Source organism: Tenrec ecaudatus, chromosome 3 (genome assembly GCF_050624435.1).
Source record: "Tenrec ecaudatus isolate mTenEca1 chromosome 3, mTenEca1.hap1, whole genome shotgun sequence".
Lineage (NCBI taxonomy): Eukaryota > Metazoa > Chordata > Mammalia > Afrosoricida > Tenrecidae > Tenrec > Tenrec ecaudatus.
The window spans coordinates 16,986,922-16,999,787 of record NC_134532.1 but is presented as its reverse complement, the minus strand read 5'-3'; the positions used below and the strand labels follow the sequence as shown (position 1 = coordinate 16,999,787).

Sequence of the window (12,866 nt, the reverse complement as noted above, 5' to 3'; positions counted from 1 at the left end):
CACTTAAGGAAGGGTGGCGGTGAAGAGAGCCAGTCAGGGTGCAGTGTAGCAATGATGAAACATACAACATACCCCACTCCCCATCATGATCCAAATTTTACCTTACAAACCCAGCTAGACCAGAGGATGTCCAATGGTACAGATAGGAACTGGAAGCAGAGGGAATCCAGGTTGGATGATCATTTTAGGACCACAGTGAGTGTGGCAATACCAGGAAGCCAGAGGGAGGGTGGGGTAGAGAGGGGGAACCTATTACAAGGATTTACATATGGGGACGGACAACAGAAAAGTGGGTGAAGGGAGACGTCAGACAGTGTAAGATATGACAAAATAATAATTTATAAACTATCCAGTGTTCATGAGGGAGGGAGGAGCGGGGAGGGAGAGAAAAATGAGGAGCTGATGCCAAGGGCTTAAGTGGAGAGCAAATGTTTTGAGAATGATGAGGGCAACAAATGTACAAATGTGCTTTACACAATTGATGTGTGTATGGATTGTGATAAGAGTTGTACGAGCCCCCAGTAAAATGATTTTTTTTTAAATCTTACAAGTAGAAAAAAATTGAAGGTACAGTGCTAAAGAATATCCCAAGCGGATAATTTTCTTGCTGGGAAGATGATCTTAGATACCTGAAAATAACAGAAGTCACACACGTATTTCACCAAAAAGAATAAAATATGGAAAAATATGTCTGTTAAACAATTCCAACAGAGAAGGCAATTTGATCATCTCTATTAGAAAACAGAAAGAACTTATGTCACTAGAATGAAGAAAACTTTAGAGAGGAGAAAAAATGAGAAAATGGAAACCAATACCTTTAGAGTAGTGTTTCTCAACCTGTGGGTTATGACCCCTTTGGGGATCAAAGGACCCTTTCACAGGGGTCACCCAATTCATAACAGTAGCAAAATGAGTTGTGAAATAATAACAAAAATAGAGACACTCCAAGGGGGAAAGCTAAGGAAACACAATGGAGACCTATTTATGGCCGGAGCTTAAGATCCATGCTTGCACAATAGTAGAGGAATGTGTTGTATTCTGGGGACAATTATGTACTCCAAGTTCTCTGTTTGGAGAGAGGCTTGCAAGATGGACTTTCATAGTAAGGTACAAGCATATAAAGGGGAAAGTTTTGACAACCTTAAAGAAAATTATAGACACAGACATACAATAATGTAAATCAAATAAATGGACATCTAAAAATCTAATCTCAGAAGAGCTACAGGAGTACTTCTTGCAACTGGTAGGAAAAGTGAGGTCTCACATTCGAAGGAACACACACTTTTATGTATTACCCGACACCTATGATGGATGTGAGGCCTTCTAACAGTTGAATCAACCTCCCAGGCCAATTCCCCTTAAGCTATGTTGACCACACACCTGAAAAATTTCCATACAGCTTGTCTCTAAAAACAACCCCATTTCTCCTTGTTCCTATTGAGAGGAAGCATCTGAGGTGACAATTAGATTACCTGTTCATAAGAATTACATAATCTTAGACACCAAATTTAACCTAAGGTTTGTAAAGTGTGCAGATTGTTGTATTTCTAGGAAAATCATGTTCAAAGGAAAAAAAGTAAAAGGTGTTTTCTCAAGAGTAGATGACCTTACCCATTAACCTAGTACCAGAGAATGCAATGGGAATCTACCTCTTCGAGAACACCACAGAAACTGCAAAGATTTTAACACATAAGTTAGGAAAAGCCAGTGACAAGGTCAATGACTTGAGAATTCTCCTCACCAATGGAAACCAGGTTGTGATAGTTCTCCAACATCACATCCTGATATAGGGTCTTCTGAGCAGGGTTCAGGAGATGCCATTCCTCCCAGGTGAACTTTATACCCACATCATTGAATGTCAGTGATTCCTGTAGTAAGGGGAGTCTATTTAACGATGTATTATTCATTTGAAGATTTTTTTAAAATATCTTACAGTAAAGAAAGCAAAACAGTAATGAAAACTGTACATTCCATAATGTGTACTAAACTGAGAACTTGGTGGAAAGTATTTGACCTTATTTCTACATTGGCAACCATGGGGACGGAAAACTAGCTCTATTTTCAGAAAGATCTCCATTGTTCTGAGAAAGGAATGTTTTCAAATACATGTTCTCCAGGCCAAATAATGTACAACCGACAATAGCTCTCCATGAAGGAGCAGTCTTATAGGAGCTATCATACTGTGTTCCCCCGAAAATAAGACAGACCCATAAAATAAGCCATAGCAGGTTATCCAAGCAATTGTGCAAGATAAGTCATATTCTGAAAATAAGACATAGTGACAGGAATGGCTATGCAGCATACCGCCACAGAGAGGGAACAAAGATGGACAGCCTTTCTCACCTGCCCCATCGTGACAGCTGCTATCTCGGAGATGATGGGAGGGGTGTGGGCAGTCCCATCAACCTGATCACGCCCCACTGTCAGGTCCCGGTTGTTCTGTGCGTGCTGCAAGCTGAGGCAGAGAGGGAGACATAGACAGTGAATGTAAAAGTCTCCTTAGTGAAGTGAGGAGCAGGGCGCTCTGCTTTAGGTATGGTGTGTCTTCAGGGGGAAGAAGTAAAGCTGTGGCTGCCATTTTACTCAGCACTGAGGGTTGATGTTCCACAATAAGGTGACTTAACTATATTTGAATAAATGTAGATTGTTGTGCCATACTTAATAAAAATAAGACATCCCCTGGAAATCAGCCATAGTGTGTCTTCTTGAGGAAAAATAAATATAAAACAGTGTCTTATTTTTGGTTGAAACACAGTAGTAGAAGAATCATTTCTCTGCCTAGCTGCTTCACTGTGCTTGAAGGTTATCGGTAAATTAGAATAATCAGGTTCTGTAGCCAGTCCACTATAAAATGTAGCAAATGCCTGGGGAGGGCTCAGGGCAGGTTTGAAGTCAAGCAGCATTAGGTCAAGATAGTGACTCACCTCATTGCTTGTCGCGTTACTCACTTATATTACCCATTGACTATGTATATGCTAAGTGCATGAGGTGGGTGCCTTATGAATGATCTGTAAGCTCCATTATATATATGCCCACTGGAATATACATTCACTCTCTCAGTCCTGGCATGGGAAGGGAGCCCCTGTGTCCGGCTGTCTGCTCTCTGTCTTTTAATATTTGCCACAATTGCAATGTCACTCCTAAGGTTCGAGTGTTGGGGACCTCTGTACCACCAAAGTAATCCACCCACTCATAAAATTAGAATTTTGAGTACCAGTGAAATGAGCTGAATGAGCCAGAAGTAGCTGATTTATACTCACACAAAGTAGATAAACACCTGTTTATATTAACAAACTAGTTTACAGTACATTGTGAAATGGAATGTGGAGTCCTAGCAGCATCACCAGCGTACGAGGCTCGGTACCTTCAGTGGCACCCGCTATCAGGAACAGTGCAGATGGGGGAGGTCAAACAGAGCTCAGCTGTCCAACATTTTTGGTCAATTCTTACATAAGTCATTCCTCCCACACCACTCTTTGTCTCACTTGTGGGTTTGATAATCCATGGCTATGGCCACACAAAACTCATAGATCAAAGTGGCCTATTAATGAACAAAGTAAAACCTTGGATCAGGAATAAGAAGCTATAACTCAGATCCCTAAACAGAAAGTTCATAGGGTTTATCTCCCTTCCTGAGTGCGGGGAAACTCTTAGAAACCACCTTAGGATAAGCTCTTCTTGTCAATCTTAGGACAAATTCTTCTCAGCCACCTTCGAGCAGTATTGACTTAACTTTAAATAAAAGGTCCTCTTGCACCTGCCTTCTTTCATCACATGCTCTCTAAGGGGCTCCTCCTAATCTGGCCTAAGCAGTGAAGGTGCTAGGTTGAACCAAGAAGCCATCATATCAAGAGAGAGAACTGCCTGCAAGTATTGTTCAGAGGAGACAGTGGGACACTGGCCTGTTATCTGAACTGTTGATTAGGTTTTGTTAGCCCCTGCAGCCACATAGTTCAGAATGAACCCATAGATTAGGGATTTGCCAGCTTGCAGACATTCAGGAGCCATTTCCATGACATCCCTTCAACTGTGAGTTGCCTGTGTGACCTGATTTGAGAGCTTCCTCCACTCCATGAGCCAACAGTTTGCTGCCTGACATTTGAGATTCACCAGCTTCCACATCCTGAAGAGTTATTTACCTGATAGCTATTTAGTTTTGTGAGATACTGCAGAGCAAATCAAGGAACATCGTGAACCTCTACCTCCTAGGGACTGGTCTACTGCTGCTCCTGCACAATGCACTGTAATATTCATGAGTCAAGAGCTGTACCAATAGCAATAATGCCGAGGGAAGAAGGGACACAGTGACAGAGCCAATTGTGACAGATCCAGAAAGGGCTTTTCAGCCATGATATGGGTAGGGCAGGCAAGATCAAGAGGAGGATATACCTCAAGGAGTGGAGAGGAGCCTAGAGAGATGGAATTGTGAAATGAGTCTTCCTTGAGGGGGCTAAATGTCTGGAAGGGACAGAGAGAACAGGCCTGTCCTCAAGAAGAGAAAATTTGCCTACATGGTTCTTTAATATGAATGCCAACGCATAGCCTACAGATTCTGATACCAAATTACATTCTGTTACAGAATAAAATTTTTACCTGTGACTCTGGACTGTAATTTGTACATGGCCACTGCAAAAAATTAATGAGCTGAGTAGGACTGCTCTGTTCCCCTTGCTGCTCTGTTGCACACCCTTAGGACTGTTGGAAAGATACTAGTGTCAGAACTGGAAAACTATTGGAGGGCACAGGTATGTTTAAGCTCTGCCTCACATAAATCAGGACTGATGTTGATGGGTGATTGTCCCTCCTACTTCTATAGTTAGAGGAAGTGAGACGTCACCCATTTGTAAGCTTCTATGGCTACAAGGCCCATTTTAGATGCATTAATGAGAATGTGGCTGTTTGGGAGGATATGTAACATATCACTTTCAGAAAGAAGCATTAAAGATACTTAACCAAACAAAAATCCCACAGAAGATTAAACTGTCCTAAAAAGGTGATCTTATTTCTTAAAAACTAGGCAAAATCAAGGAGTTGGAAACAACTCAAATTTCCACCAACAGATGAATGGATTAAAAAACTGTGGTACATACATACAATGGAGTACTACGCATCCCCCAAAGCAGTGATGAACACATGAAGGACATTACCGAATGGGAAGAACAGGAGGAAATTTTGCTAAGTGAAGTAAACCAAGCACAAAAGGACAAGTAAAACATAAGTCTGTTGAGGTAAGCTTAAAAGTGCAAAAGAGTTATAGGGGGAAAAGCTACTATATACAAACATTCCTGGGGTGAAGTCCAGGTAGTATGGCAGGGGCCAGACCAAAATCATCCAGGGATACATATGGAAGGCAACTAAAGAGGAGGGGGGAGGGGGAGAAATAAAAAGACATGAGTAGCAGGGGAATAGGGCACTAACCCACCCAAGGGGAAGGTATTGTTTATATCTCCACAGAGAAAAAGGGACCAGACTTCAACCAAGATGTGAATGCAACATACCAGCATGAAGCAGGGAGCCAATAGGGAGGTCTGAGGGGCCAAACCAATCCCAACTATGGGGACTGTCCCTCCTCCCGCAAAAGAATTCACTTAAGAGGACAGCATTGAAGCTATACCTCAGGGCGAGGGTCATATCATTATCAGAGCACACAGGAGCAAATAAAGGGAGAGGAAGAGAGAGCGAAATACATTCTGGCCCACCAAGTCTTGAGGATGATATTCCCACACAGAGCAGTCAAAGCACAGAGAGAAACATAGGGTTGGCCACAGTAGGAGACACAAGGTCACTCACTGACCCATAGTGCTATGAGGAAAAACACTGGAGACAGTGCAGGAATTTCACCAAATCTGACCCCACCACACTGAGGTGAAACACTACGGGCATGAAACAGAACACCAAGGGGAACAGAGCAACAAAGTCCCCAGGGAATACCAAAAGTAGACTTTGGATCCAGGCCATGTAACCCCATCAGACTCAACTAGAAAGCACTACTAAAGGTCAACAAACAGACCTTGAACTATTTACAAGCTTTTCTTTTTGTTGTTATTGTTTTATTTTATTTTGTTGCTTTGTTTTGCTCTGTCTTTTTTTCTGTGTATATTATTATCTCTTCAGTTCTATATAGATAGGCAGGATAAACAATCTGGAGGAGAAAACAATGGGTCAACTGTTGGGGGGGGTGGCATGGGGTGGCAGGGGGAAAGGAAGAGGGTGTTAGCAAATCCAGGGACAAGGAAACACGTGATCCAAAGTTGATGTTGAGGAGGGCTAGTAGGGCTTGATCAAGGGCAATGTAACCGAGAGGAATTACTGAAACCCAAATGAAGGCTGAATGTGATAGTGGAACAAGAGGAAAGTAAAAGGAAATAAAGGAAGGAACTAGGAGGCAAAGGGCATTGATAGAGGTCTAAATATAGGCATGTACAAATAAATATATTTATATATGATGATGGGGAAATAGATCTACGTGCATTTATTTATATGTTCTCGTATTAAGGTTGCAGATGGACATTGAGCCTCCACACAAGTTCTCCCTCAATGCAAGAACACTTTTTTCTATTAACCTGGAATTCCATGATGCTCACCTTCCCAACAGGATCGCTGAAGGCAGAGCGGGTGCACAAGCAAATGTGGTGAATTAAGTTGATGGTGCCTGGCTATAAAAAGATATAATACCTGGGATGTTAAAGGCTTGAAGATAAACAAGCAGGCATGTAGCTGAGAAACAACAAAGCCCACAAGGAAGAAGCTCAGCCTCTGTGATCATGAGGTGTCAAAGGGATCAGGTATTAGGCATCAACGAACAAAAAATCCTATCATTGTGAATTTGGGGGAGTGCAGAGTGGAGACTGAAAGCCCATCTGTAGGCAACTGGACATCCCCTTACAGAAGGGTTATGGGAAGGAGAAGAGCCAGTCATGGTGCAATATAGCACCAATGAAACCTATAACTTCCTTCTATTTCTTTAATGCATCCTCCCCGCCACTATCATGATCCCAGTTCACCCTTACAAATCCAGATAGATCAGAAAATGTACACTGGGGTGGATAAGAGCTGGAAACACAGGGAATCCAGGATAGATAAACTCCTCAGGACCAATAATGAGAGTAGAGATACCAAGAGGGGAAGGGAAAAGTAGGGGAACCTATCACAATGATCTACATAAAAGCACCTCCCTGAGGGACGGACAACAGCAAAATGGGTGAAGGGAGACATCTGACAGTGTAAGACATGAAAAAATAATAATTTATATATTATCAAGGGTTAGTGAGGGAGGGTGAAGGAGGGAGGAAAATAATGAGGAACTAATATCAAGGGCTCAAGTGGAAAGAAAATGTTTTGAGAATGATGATGGCAACAAATATATAAAGGTGCTTGACACAATAGATGTATGTATGGATTGTGATGAGTTGCACGATCCCCCAATAAAATGACTTAAAAAAACTAGGCAGAGTATATCATTTGAATGATTCTCATGGGTTGGCCATAGAATAAGTTGAAAGATAATGTCATCCAAAGTACCCTCGATGATGTATTATGTTCAATGTCAATAGTTTAGTTCAATGTCAATACATAGGCAATATGTATATGATCAATATACATATTCCTAATCTTCTCCTACCCAATGTTGAAGTCAGAATCTGAGTTTAGCTATAGCTTCTACAATTCCAAATTCCCACTTTTCCAATGAACTGAATCAGTGTTATACAGGCTTCTACAAGTCAAGTAGGAAATATAGAAAATATACATCAAAATCACCTGAGCTTTGGTCATTTACTTTAGTCCTTAGACACTGCCGGCAACTGGGATGCTCTATGTTTGTCTTAACTGTATCAGTTCCAATGATGCTCACAAATTTCAACTTCTCATGGGGACATCCTTGAAATAATAATACCCAAACCAGGCACTTCTTCCTCTTTCTTCTGTGCTGCTATTGATGCACAAGTTGCAGGCTGATGAGAGAATACAATGAGAGTATCACAGAACCTGTAGGTCCAGATACTGTTACTGTTCTGTCCCCCTTCTTACACAAAGTCCCCAATACTGTTAACGTTGCCATTATTGAATGATAGAAAACATGCTTATACCATGACCAATAAATCTAAAACTCTTAATTTTTAAACATGTGAGTAAAAGATGACTTTATAATACAGATTGGACAATCAAATATACATGCCAAGAGGAAGAAACAAAAAAGCTGGATCCCTACCTCACAGCATACAGAACTATCAATTCCTTACTGTGTGACTCTCAAGGAGAATGACAAATCAATGAACTTTGAAAATGATGATTAATTAAACCATCTGGAAACATTTTAAATGGGCTATATAAAAAACTATTATGAACTTCTAAAGGAACTAGAAATTGTACAATCACTTCAGTTTAGAAACACTTTAAAACGCACCATCATGTAAAGTTAGACATATAAACACCCAATAGGACACAATAAAACTGCTGCACAGTTTCCAAGACTCTGAAGCCATGACAGGCAGCTAATGGGTTTGTACCACTGACCATGAGGTTAGCAGTCCAATTCTTAATAAATGCGAAAACCAGGACTCCAAAATAAACACTTATGTAGCATCTATTAGATTGAAATTTATATATATATGAAATGAAAAAGTATACATCCCCCATAGTGAGTGCACTTTTGACTCTCAAGATAAACAATGTTATTAATTTAGCATTATTTGTCGCACCTAATACAGTTTGTTAGTTGGCCTATACAAATATACAGTCTTAATTCCTTCCAAATATTTATGTGGGTTTGTCGCCCGCCAATGTGAACAAGGCAAAGGAGCCCTGGTGGCATAGTGATTACTGTTGGGCTGCTAATCGCTAGGTCAGCAGTTGGAAATGACATATTTCTCCTTGAGAGAAAGATGGCACTTCTCCCAAGAGTGACAGGGCTCTCTACTCTGTTAATGAGATAGTCTTTGAAACTCACAGGGGCAGTTCGACCCTGTCATATAAGCTCTCGATGAGTCCGTGTTAACTTGATAGCATTGAGTTTGGCTTATTTGGTTTAAGAGGATTGGGCAGCTTGCCCAACAATAGATTGGTACCCTTGTGGCTACGCCATTTAGATGTCTGAAAATCTAATGCAGAACTAATTACAAAGATCTACATATTACCTTCTCCCTGAGGGATAGACAGCAGAAAAGGGGGTGAACAGAGATATCAGACAGGGCAAGATATGACAAAATAATAATTTATAAATTAGCAAGGGTTCAAGAAGAAGGGGAGAGCAGGTAGGGAGGGGAAAATGAGGAGTTGATGCCAGGGTATTAGGTGGAGAACAAATGTTTTGAGAATGAGGAGGGCAATGAATGTACAAATGTTCTTTACACAATTGATGTATGTATGGATTGCGGTAAGATTTGTATGAATCCCTAATAAAACGATTTTTTTTAAAAAAAGAAAGCCTAACGTGGGAATTAGTCACATTGGACATCTAGTTAGGTTTAATTGAGCCATTTCAGAAACAGAACTTGGGATTTCACTACCATCAAAAAAGAAGAGCCTGGACCCTAGATTCTTTTTTTTTTTTTTTTTTTTGCTTTTGGGGAAAATAGTTTTAATTGTTGTTCAGAAATATCCCCCAAGGTCTTCCAGGCATGATCTTGCACACATCGGGAGCGTCGGGCAAGGGTGCAGGCCCACCAGCCAGCTAACCTGAGGATTGCCTGGCAAGCACACTCCAGTCCTGGCTCATCTCCAGCGAGTCTGTCAGGTCCATCAGAGTACTCCCCAGGGTATTACACTTGTCCTTAAAGTTCTTCAATTCGAGGAAGGGCTTGCCATGTTTACTCTTCTGACTGGAGGGGAGGTATGTCACCTGGAAGGTCGTTGGGAGACTTCAGGAGATTGGGTAAGGTCTTTGGCTGCTGACTGGTGGTGTCGCTGAGAGCTCCCACTTTGTGTTTTGACCGCAGTGGCCAGTCCAGTCAGGGCCTCCTGAGAGCGTAGGTATACTCACTCTGGCCAAAGACATCTAGCCCATAGCAGGCTGCCTCATAGCCATGCAGCAGGGGATCAATGAGGGCCTTGCACACACCCTTGAAAGGAGTAGTAGCATTCCGAAGATGGAGCAGGTAGGAATGGAAATTTCTGCCTATTAGGGGATGACGATGCCAGCCTTCAGTGTGAAATGGGATCCAGGAGACATGAATGGTGTCCAGAGCTTTCATCTTGTACAGACAATTGTAGCAGTTTTGATTTCCCTGGGTTTCCAGCTGTGGCAGTCTGGCATCATCATCTGCAAGGAGCTGGGATTCCTACTTGTGATCCTGAACTCTGGATAGTTGAATATCAATCTCTTCTTTCAGATCGTTGGGGGGCATGAGGGTTCCCCACAGGGACATGAGGGCTCCTCCGAGATCTCATTGCAAAGAACATGATTTGCCTCTTCACAAAAATAAATAGTAGTACAAATACCAGGCTCCCGTAGGCCATCACCAGCATTACATTCACCCCAACAGCCAGTCACTAGTGGACACCATGGCCTTCCCACCCTACGCAGAGCTGCTCTGGTTTACCCCGTTGCCTTGACTCATCAGCCCGGATCATTTGCGTTTCCTGGAGCTCCCCAGCCATTTCCTTATGGGGGAAGACTAAGCGAGACACGGCCTGAAAACATGGCAGCTTGCGGGGGGGGGGGGGAGGGCATATCCTAGATTCTTGCATTGAAACTCTTCAATCCAGAAGACAGAGAGCTGTGACACAAGAGAGAAAATTATGGGGAGAAGCAGCAACAGAGACACGGTGGCAGCAGAACCAAGAGACTGAGACAGAACAGTTGGATTCCCAGACCACCGAACAAGAGAGCTGAGTGCATTTGGGCAGGAAGTTAGTAGGTGAAGTGGTGTACATCTGGGTATTTATTGGGGGAACTAGATTTGCCAACCTACACAGAGCTGAGTGTGTTTGGTCTGAGGCTAAGGGGCAGAGTGAGCATCTATCCGCAGAGCTAAAAGACCTTTGTAACTTTTCCCCATTCAGGACAGAAGCCAAAAAGCTGCAGGACCTGCCCTTACGTGCAGAGATGTCTGCCAAGATGCTGTCCGAAAGGAGAACTGTACCTTGAGTTATTTGTGATCCTAAATTGTGTGTTAGAGTAGAAAAGTGAACCATATGTCAAATATAATTTAAGGAGAACATTTATTAAACTTAAGATATAATAAAAGATGTGTGTGCACACGCACCCACACACACCATTAGCACGAAGTCAAAATAACAACTGAGGATTCAGTGAGGACCCTGAATAAACAGGGCATAGAACATAAGGCATGCCACAGATCACAATTGGTGCCAGATTAATACATCACAGGTACGGATGGGACTGCAGCAGCAGGAATGATTAGGCATGCACATTATTAGATAGAGGGACTTACAAGATAGGCCCAGGGCCTTTATAAAAAACCCCGTGAAGGCAAGACTCGTGACAATGGCCCCTGTTCTGTCCTCAGGACGTTGACCTCCGTCAAGGATACACCTAGGCAGGCAAGTGGAGAGGGGCTGGCTGGAAATGAGTGCAGGCAATCTACTTCTAAGGCATTCTCCCCCAGGGGAAAATGACCTACCTGCTTGGTTAATGATCACAGAGAATTTGATGGTGGCTAAATCAAAGTGGGGACATAACTAATAGACACTGAGTTGTCACTGTCATCAGCAACCCAAACCTAAAACCCAACTCACTGCCATCGAGTGTTTTCCAATTATAGCAGCCCTTTAGGAGAAGATGAAACTGCTTTTGTGGGTTTCCAAGACTGTAAATCTTTACAAGTGTAGATACCCGATCTTTCACCCCAAGTGTGACTTAGAATTTTGAACCACGGACCTTGCAGTTAGCAGCCCAATCTGTAACCACCACGACACGAGCCTTTTGTTAAGTTGGAGCACTCAGAACTTAAGTTCTAATACAATTATGAACAGTTACTTTCCCAGTGAATTCCATCATTCAGGGAGATGAGCAAAGACCTTGGAAACTGACTATCAGGACAGCCTGGGCCCTTGTACACTGGCGCTCTCCTGGGGTCAGACCCCAGGAAATACGGATCCCTCCTGCTTCCCCTCAAGCTCCTACGCCCAGCAATGCCCTCAGCAACCCCAGGGTGAATGGATTTGGTTCACAAACCAGTCAGAAGTTTAAATCCTTCCTTGTGATACTTCAATGTGCAAGACAGTGGTTACAGATTTCTAGCTCCCTAGACTGGCTCATATTTCTCTGTGGCAAATCTCTGATCTGAAACAGAAGAGGAGTCAGTGTTGAGAAAGACATGGCAGGTTCTTAACCTGTACTGCGTGCACTAAATAGTGATCACCCCCACACCCTGGGATCAAATCATGCTCCAATCTGAGGGTGTTTGCATTAAACACAGGGCCTACTCTATCTTTACAGAGCAATTTAACTAATTTCTCAAATATCGTTTTCAACTTCGGATTCACATCCTACATATACAATACTTATTTTCAGAATAAAATGGAAGTATTTAAGGCCTCAAAATTCTCAAGCTCCATTGAAGGTAAATATCTTCTTTTCACCAGCAATCTAACTGAAGAAAGGAGTATTTTATGAAAAACGTGCTTTATCAGCTCATACTGCACCTCAGACCATAATCCTTGACATATCTGCTGAAAGTGATCAAGCTGAATCATGCTCATACATGCCACTCCAACCCATTCTGAGCTGTTCATTAAGTTAACCTGCCCCTATCCCCTTGCATCCTGTGAATTCTTTACAATATGTATTGTGTGTGAGGAAATGCCTATGGTTGGGTAGTCCATTTAAGCACAATAGTGTGGTAACTGGAGAAACTTGCTGTAGAGGTGGACAATAGAGACAAAGGGACACCAATAGGACATCG

The 12,866-nt window shown here is 42.4% G+C and overlaps 1 pseudogene; it reads right to left on the bottom strand.

Annotated features, from left to right (window-relative positions):
- Positions 1–575: 575 nt before the first annotated feature.
- Positions 576–10,502, bottom strand: LOC142443152 (protein C1orf43-like; annotated as a pseudogene).
- Between the last annotated feature and the right edge of the window lie 2,364 nt (positions 10,503–12,866).